Raw genomic sequence first — 7,052 nt, forward strand, 5'->3', positions numbered from 1 at the left:
AAAACGCCACCGAGACCCCCAAAAAACCCCCCGGGACCCCTCAGAACCCTCTGGGACCCCCCAAAAATAACCGGGAGCCCCCCGGTCCCGCAGGGCGAAGGCGCTGGCGCTGACCGGGAACCGGGGAGTGGAGCCGGCCGTGGACTGGTGAGGGGGGACCCCAAGAACACTCCCGGCACCCCCAAAAATACCCGGCGGGATCCCCCAAAAACAGCCCCGGGACCGCCAAAAACAGCCTCGGGAACCCAAAAATTCCCTTCAGGACCCCAACCCCCCCCCAGGACCCCCAAAATTCCTCCCAAAAACCCCTTGAAACCTCCAAACTTCTCCCCAGGACTCCAAAGCCCTCCCTGGGACGCCCAAAATTCTCTTTGGGACCCCAAAACTCCCCCTGGGACCTCCAAATTTCCCTTTAGGACCCCTGAAATTCCTCCTGGGACCCCCAAAACCCCCTGAGACCCCAAAAGTCCTCCTGGGATGCCCCAAAGACCTTCCAGAACCCCCCAGAACCCCCTCCAATTTTGGGTCCCCCCCCCCCGATTCGGGGTTCCCCCCGGTTTTTGGGTCCCCAGGCTGGTGGCTCATGAGGACGACCCCGACTTGGACCCCGAACTCCCCCCGGGTTTGGGGGCGCCGCCCGCGGGCCTGGGGGGGCCCCGGCAGCCGCCGGCCCCCGAGGACGAGACCCAGAAGTGAATTTTGGGGGTCGGGGGGGAATTTGGGGGTTGGGGAGGAAAATTTGGGGTATGAGGAGCTCAGGGATATTTTGGGGTTCAGAGTGGTTAATTTGGGGTTTCAGGGTGTTTATGGGCAGGGTTTTCGGGTATTCTCGGGAGGGCTTTGGGGTATTCTTTGGTGGGTTTTAGGATATTTTTGGGTGGATTTTTTGGGGTATTTTTGGGAGGGTTTTGGGCTGGTTTTGGGGCATTTTATGGTGAGTTTTTTGGATATTTTTAGGAGGGTTTGGGTAGTTTTGGGTGGGTTTTTGGGGGGCATTTAGGACGATTTTGGGGTATTTTTGGGTGGGTTTTGGGCTGAAGGCGGCTCAGCGGCGGCGCTGGAGAAGGATGGCAGCGGCGAGGGGGGCCCGGCGGGGCCCTGCCTTTGCCAGCCCCTCCTGCCGCCCTCCTTGGAATGGTTTGGGGCAGTATGGGGTTATTGAGGTAGGAGTAATTATTTTGTTGTTGTTGATTTAATGTGGGGTTTTTTTGTTTGTTTGTTTGTTGTTGTCGTTTGATGTATTTGGTTTGTAGAGCAGGAACTGTAGACAGAATCCTGCAGAAGTAATATGGAATTTGTCCTCCCAAAACCCGCCCGGCTTCCAACCACTTTCAGCACGTGGTCTTCCTTAGCAGCACATGGTTCCCCCACACTTGGGAGCCGGTGCACTCTACTTTTCTCTCCTCCTTTGCTGACAGATCCTGCTGAGGCTGAGGACAAAGCCCTACCCCTACACGGACAAGGCAGCAGACCTGGTTCGGGAAGCCAGCGTGCTCCAGGCTGCTCCAGGACTCTGATCAAACATCAGCATCCCCGTCTCTCACGTTGATGGTACGTGGTAACCCCTTAAGAACAGAATTCCACCTTTTCTAACCCTAAGCAGCAAACTGGGGACGGATAACTCTAGAAATCCTGTCATGTAAGGACCTCCAGGATTCAGCCCTCCATGTGTCCTTGGTATCAGAGGTTGGAATTGCAGAGTTGCCACTTTACCCCCAGACGTAATTTTTGATGTGGTTGTGCCACTTTAACAGTATTTGAAATCTCTCTTCGTGTTCTTGCAGCAGCATTTTCGAAGCACAATGGAAATCTAGCCCTTCTGCCGGGAGCGGTTCACAGATTCGTGGAATCCCAGAAGGGTTTGGATGGGAAGGCACCTTTTTTTAAAGCTCGTCCCGTTCCAGCCCCTGCCATGGGCAGGGACACCTTCCACCATGCCAGGGTGCTCTAAGCCCTGTCCAGCCTGGCCTTGGACACTTCCAGGGATCCGGGGGCAGCCACAGCTTCTGTGTGCAACCTGTGCTGAGGTGCCCTGAGGAAATGTGTGAGCCGGAGGGAGCCGGGGCCGGGCGGAGGGAGCCGAGCTGTGGGAGTGGGCGAATGGAGGCGGGAGCGGGCGGGACTAGGCGAGCGTGGGCGAAAGCGGCCGAAAGGGGCCGAGGAGGCGAGCGGAGCCGAGCTTTGCCGAGTTCAGCCGAGGCGAGCCGAGCTTTGCCGAAGAGGCGAATGGAGGCGAATGCGGCCGGAAATAGCCGAGCGTGGCCGAAAGTAGCCGAAGCTGGCCGAGGAGGCGAGTCCAGCCGAACGGAGCCGAGCTCTGCCGAGCGCAGCAGCCCGGGCGGGGCTGAGCCGGGGCGGAGCCGGGGCGCCGGGAGGATCCCCTCCTGTCCCTCTCTCTCCCGCTCCATGCTCCTGCCCGTGTTCAGTTACCTCTCTTTCCCCCGTTTCCGTGTCCCCCCCAAACCCGGCTCCTTCCTGTCCTGTCCTGTCCCTGCCCCGCTGCTCCGTTCCATTCCCCCTCTCGGTGGTGTGAGATGAGATTTGAGCCCTTTCTGACACCCACGCGTGCTCTTTGTGTTGTCAAATCCCGCGTGTGAGCCAGAAGCTCTCCCTGCCTATTTTGCAGGTGGATGTGCCATTCAAAGCCCTGGAGGCAGGGCTGAGCACCGGCGAGCCGCGCGTGGCTGCTCTGCACAGGGGGCGTGGCAGGAAACACTCGCTGAGTGCCGGAGGAGCGAACGGGAGCCTTGGCCCTGCCATCCTCTGGGATCTGCGGGGACACTGCAAGCACTGGCAAAGAGCCGAGAGCCATGGGAGCAGCGCTGAGCGAGGCTGTGTCCCAGCCAAGGAGTTCCTCCTGTGTCCCTTAAGAGGATACCCCAGGGCTGGTTTTCTGCATCAAGACTTCTGATCAGACCATCTGTAGACCTCTGGCTTAATGTAAATATTTATTTATATGTTTGTCTCTGACAGCAAAGCACGTATCTCCTGACTTCCCTGCTATTCAGTATCTGCTGAACTGGCTGTGCATTTTTCCTAAGCTAAGGAAAACCCTCCCTCTGATTCTGTAATTTCCAAAGGAGCAGCATTGAGTCACTTATGTTTTTCTTGTCTCCATAACTTTAGCTTGACTCGTGCTCAAGGACAGGAATGACTCAAGAACTGTATGTGGTGAATTGTTAGTTTGGCAGGGGTTTTTGCAAATTCAGGGCTAAAATGTGATGTAAGAAAAGGCTTTTATTGCAGCAGTTAGATTTTTGCAGCATGGCAGATTTTCAAGCCTCTAAGTAAATCACTTCATTCAGATTTAAACTCTCTTGAAATATGCTTGATATGTTTTGGGGTTTTTTTCATTGTTATGCTACTTTTCGTTTTGGTTTGATTTGGCTTTCTTTTTTGCCTGGCGTGGGAAAATTTTACAGCTCTCACTTTTTTCTTCTCCAGTTGAGTATAGTGTTACCTTCTTAATTCAAAAACCATTTGCTGTATGGAAAAAGCACCTTGCCTTTGTGAAGGGCCAGGTGGGAACTGTTTTAATGGCCAGTGGCACAGCCCTGTAGCACACAATTCCCAGGAAGTGGGGAGCCCTCTGCCAGGCAGAGCCACCTGGCCAGGTTCCTGCGGGTGCTGCTGCTGTACCCGGCTGATGAGGTGAGAAGCAGCTTGGCTTTATTGCCAAAATAAAACTCACCCGTTTTCCTATGAATCCCAGCAAAGTGGTCCCAAAGGCTCTGTCACTCAGTCTCTGCTTCCATTGGTGTGGAGAGGCTGGATCCCAGTTATCACCCCAGCAGTGCCCCAGCCTCCCTTTTCCCCACTTTTCTGTTCCAGTCGTGCGAAATATTCAGGCTTTGTTTTCTTCCCCCTGCGGTTCACTGCAGATCCCAGAAAACCCACAGGAGGGAAGATCATTCCTTGTGCTTCCACCTCCAGGTGAGAGAGGAGATGGTCACATCCTAGGAGCCTGATTTTGGAATGTTTTCTGGAATTGGCCCAGTGGCTTTTACTTCTGGGGTTCCTGGAGTCTGTCCGTGGCAGGTCCAGCCCGTGCTTCAACTGAGAGCCCTCAGTCCGCAGGGAAATGAACCTTTGGGGAAGTTCTTACAGCTCTGCTTAGTGCTTTATGAATGGTGATGATTTTCTGGAAGTAGGCTGTCCATTCTGACCCTTTTTCTTCCCTCTCCCTGCAGACTGTACCTGCTGAGAGGCTGAGGTGAGACCAGGATCTGTAAAATCCCTGACTCTCCGTGTTTTCCCGAGGCTGAAGCCGTGTTTGCTGTCAGTGACGACAGGGTGGGAGATGCTAAACACTGAAAACTTTGGGGTTTTTCCCCTGAACTCCCCAAGACTCTCTGCAGCTGTGCCCTGTCTATCTCTTGAAAGAGTTTCTGGATTTACAAAGGTTTTTACATTCTGCAATATTTATCTATAACTCGATTAAAAAGAATCCTACTGTATCAATGTGGTGTTGATTACTTTGTTTGAGTCGGTTAATTAAAGCGAATTGTTGGTAAGGGGTTTGAGCATCCCTTAGTTGGAGCTGGCAGCTCTTATTTAATTTCTCTTCATTCCTTTAATTTCTTTCAATTATTTCTTAAGCCATTACTGCAATTAGGATGCACGGTAAGGACAAGAGCATTTCTGCCCTGCTGGATTGGGAAATCCGAGCCCAATTCCTTGGAGAGATTGAGGGGATGGGGATCTGTGCCTCAAGCTGGGTTTTGACAGTGGGAATTTGGTGAGGAAGGAAGAGGAGAGATCCCACGGAAAGTGGCTGAGGCCAGTTCCGCTGGCTTTGGGTGCTCCTACCCCCGAGAAAATCATCCTGGCTGAAGGGAGCTGGAAGAAGCCAGGGGGCTGCGCCGGGGGCTGTGCAGGGACCCCAAACCCTGGTCAGGGGCGCTGGGCAGTGCCAGCTGCAGAGGAACGCTGCAGAGGGGCTGCGCTGGAGCCCCTCAGCTTCCATGCAGAGATGCTGGCACTGCGGGGCTTTCGGGACACTGCCGAGAGGCTCCGCTGCCAGAGCCGGGGAGTTCTCCCGTTATTTTCTGTCGTGCTGGGCACCTGGCAAGTCCTTCGAGCCCCGCAGGCTGCCAGTGCCAGCGGAGCAGCTGGAATCACAGACGGTCACACAGAAACCGGGCTGGGAGAGCAAATGAGCTCTTCCATGTTGTTTTTCACAACGCGTTTTGGATTTATACCAGAATCTCTTCTCTCCCCTCAGACCCCGTACCCCTGACTTTTGAGTTTTCTCACAGAAATGTCTCGGCCTGCACCGGGAAAAAGAAAATTCCCTGGCACGGCGGGGAGCGGCGGGGTTTGGGGGTGCTGGGGCGGCACGGGGGTCCCCGCGCCCCGGCCGGTCTCGGTCAGCCCCGGGAAATCGCCGCCGCCGCCGGCTCGGCCCCGGCGCCGCCCCGGTGCTCCGGCCCGAGAGAGACCCCGACCCGCCCGCCGGGGCAGAGGCGGCACCGCCGGGAGCCGAAGCGGCAGCCCCGGGCCCATCCCGGCGGGCCGGGAGCGATGGCCCCGCCTCCATCCCGGGCGGGCCGGAGCCTCAGGGGCGGGGCCGGGCCGGAGCCTCAGGGGCGGGGCCGGCGCTGGCTCAGGTGCGCGGGACCGCGGGGCACCTGCGTGGGGTGGGGCCGAGCTTATTTAAGTGCCGGGAATCGCTGCAGCCGCCATTTGCTCACTCGGAGCGCAGTGAGGGTGGTGGGTTCTGTGCGGGCTCCGCAGCTTCGCCCTTCTCTCCTTCCCCCCCTTTACTCTTCCTTCCTCCTGCTCCCATTCCCCTTCTTTCCCTGCCTTTCCCCCGTTTTCCTCTCCTCCCCAAAGCCGACTGCTTTCGCTCCCCTTTTTTGCCCCCTTCTACTCTTCCTTCCTTCTGCTCCTATTCCCCTTCTTTGTCTTCCTCCTTTTCCTTCTCGTCCCATTTCGGCCTCCCCTCCCGTCCCACCATCTACCCTTCCTTCCTTCTCTCCATATTTCTGTTTTTTCTCCCCTAAACCCACTCCCCCTCCTCCCCCAAATGCGACCCCCCCACTCGTCCCTCACCTGTCCCTGCCCCGCTGCTCCGTTCCATTCCCTCTCTCTTCCCTCCTCTGTCCCGTCCCTCTTTCCCCCTGCCGGCCTTTCCCTTCCCCGCCCGCTTTACTCGCAGCCCGACCTCCCTCCCCACCTTCCCGCATGCTCCGCTCTGCTCCCCTGTTCTCGTTCCCCATTCCCCTTTTCCTTCTTTCCTCGCAGCCGCGGGGCTCGGGGCGCCGCAGAATAAAGCCCAGAGGGCCGGAGCCGGCGCCCCCCGCCCTCGCTGGGGTCCCCACACGGGGCCGGAGCCGCTCTGCGGGTCCCCCCATTGCAGTCTAATACACGGCCCGACACTGCCGGGGTGCGGCTTTCCCGACATCACACTGGGGGTCGGGCTGGGGGTCGGGAGGGGGTCCTGGGGGGAGGAGGGTGGGGGGGTTAGGAAGGGCCCCCTCCGGAGGAGGGGGTCCCGGGGGGGGGGGGGGCCAGGGTGGGCCCCCTCCGGAGGAGGGGGTCCGGGGGAGGGGGGCGGGGTGGAGGGGGGGCCTTCCCCCCTCCAGCCCCGCCCCCTCTCCGGGACCCCCTTCTCCGGACCGGGACCCGGGGGGAGGAGTGGGGTGGGAGGGGTGGGGGGGGGGTGGGGGGGGGCGGGGGGGGCGTGGGGGGGGGCGGGGGGGGGGTGGGGTGGGAGGGGGGGTGGGGTGGGGGGGGGGGCGGGGGGGGGGGGGGTAGCAGAGGGGGTCACGTCACTCTGCGCCGTGAACAGAAATAAAAAAACACACGACCGGCGGTCCCCTCCAGCGCCCCCCCCCCCCACCCACCCCCCCCCCCACCCCACCCCCCCACCCCCCCCACCCCCCCCCACCCCCCCACCCCACCCACCCCCCCCAACCCACCCCCCCACCCACCCCCCCCACCCCCCCCAACCCACCCACCCCCCCACCCACCCCCCCCAACCCACCCCCCCACCCACCCCCCCCACCCCCCCCAACCCACCCCCCCACCCACCCCCCCCACCCCCCCCA

At 59.2% G+C, this 7,052-nt stretch overlaps 1 long non-coding RNA gene across 1 annotated transcript; it reads left to right on the plus strand.

Annotated features, from left to right (window-relative positions):
* Window positions 1–2,314: 2,314 nt before the first annotated feature.
* On the plus strand, window positions 2,315–4,458 carry LOC144248462 (uncharacterized). The gene is made up of 2 exons (XR_013341742.2): window positions 2,315–2,940; window positions 4,191–4,458. It is a non-coding gene; the product is annotated as an uncharacterized LOC144248462 (long non-coding RNA).
* Window positions 4,459–7,052: the final 2,594 nt, after the last annotated feature.

Source organism: Lonchura striata, chromosome 1A (genome assembly GCF_050655825.1).
Source record: "Lonchura striata isolate lonStrDom1 chromosome 1A, ASM5065582v1, whole genome shotgun sequence".
NCBI lineage: Eukaryota > Metazoa > Chordata > Aves > Passeriformes > Estrildidae > Lonchura > Lonchura striata.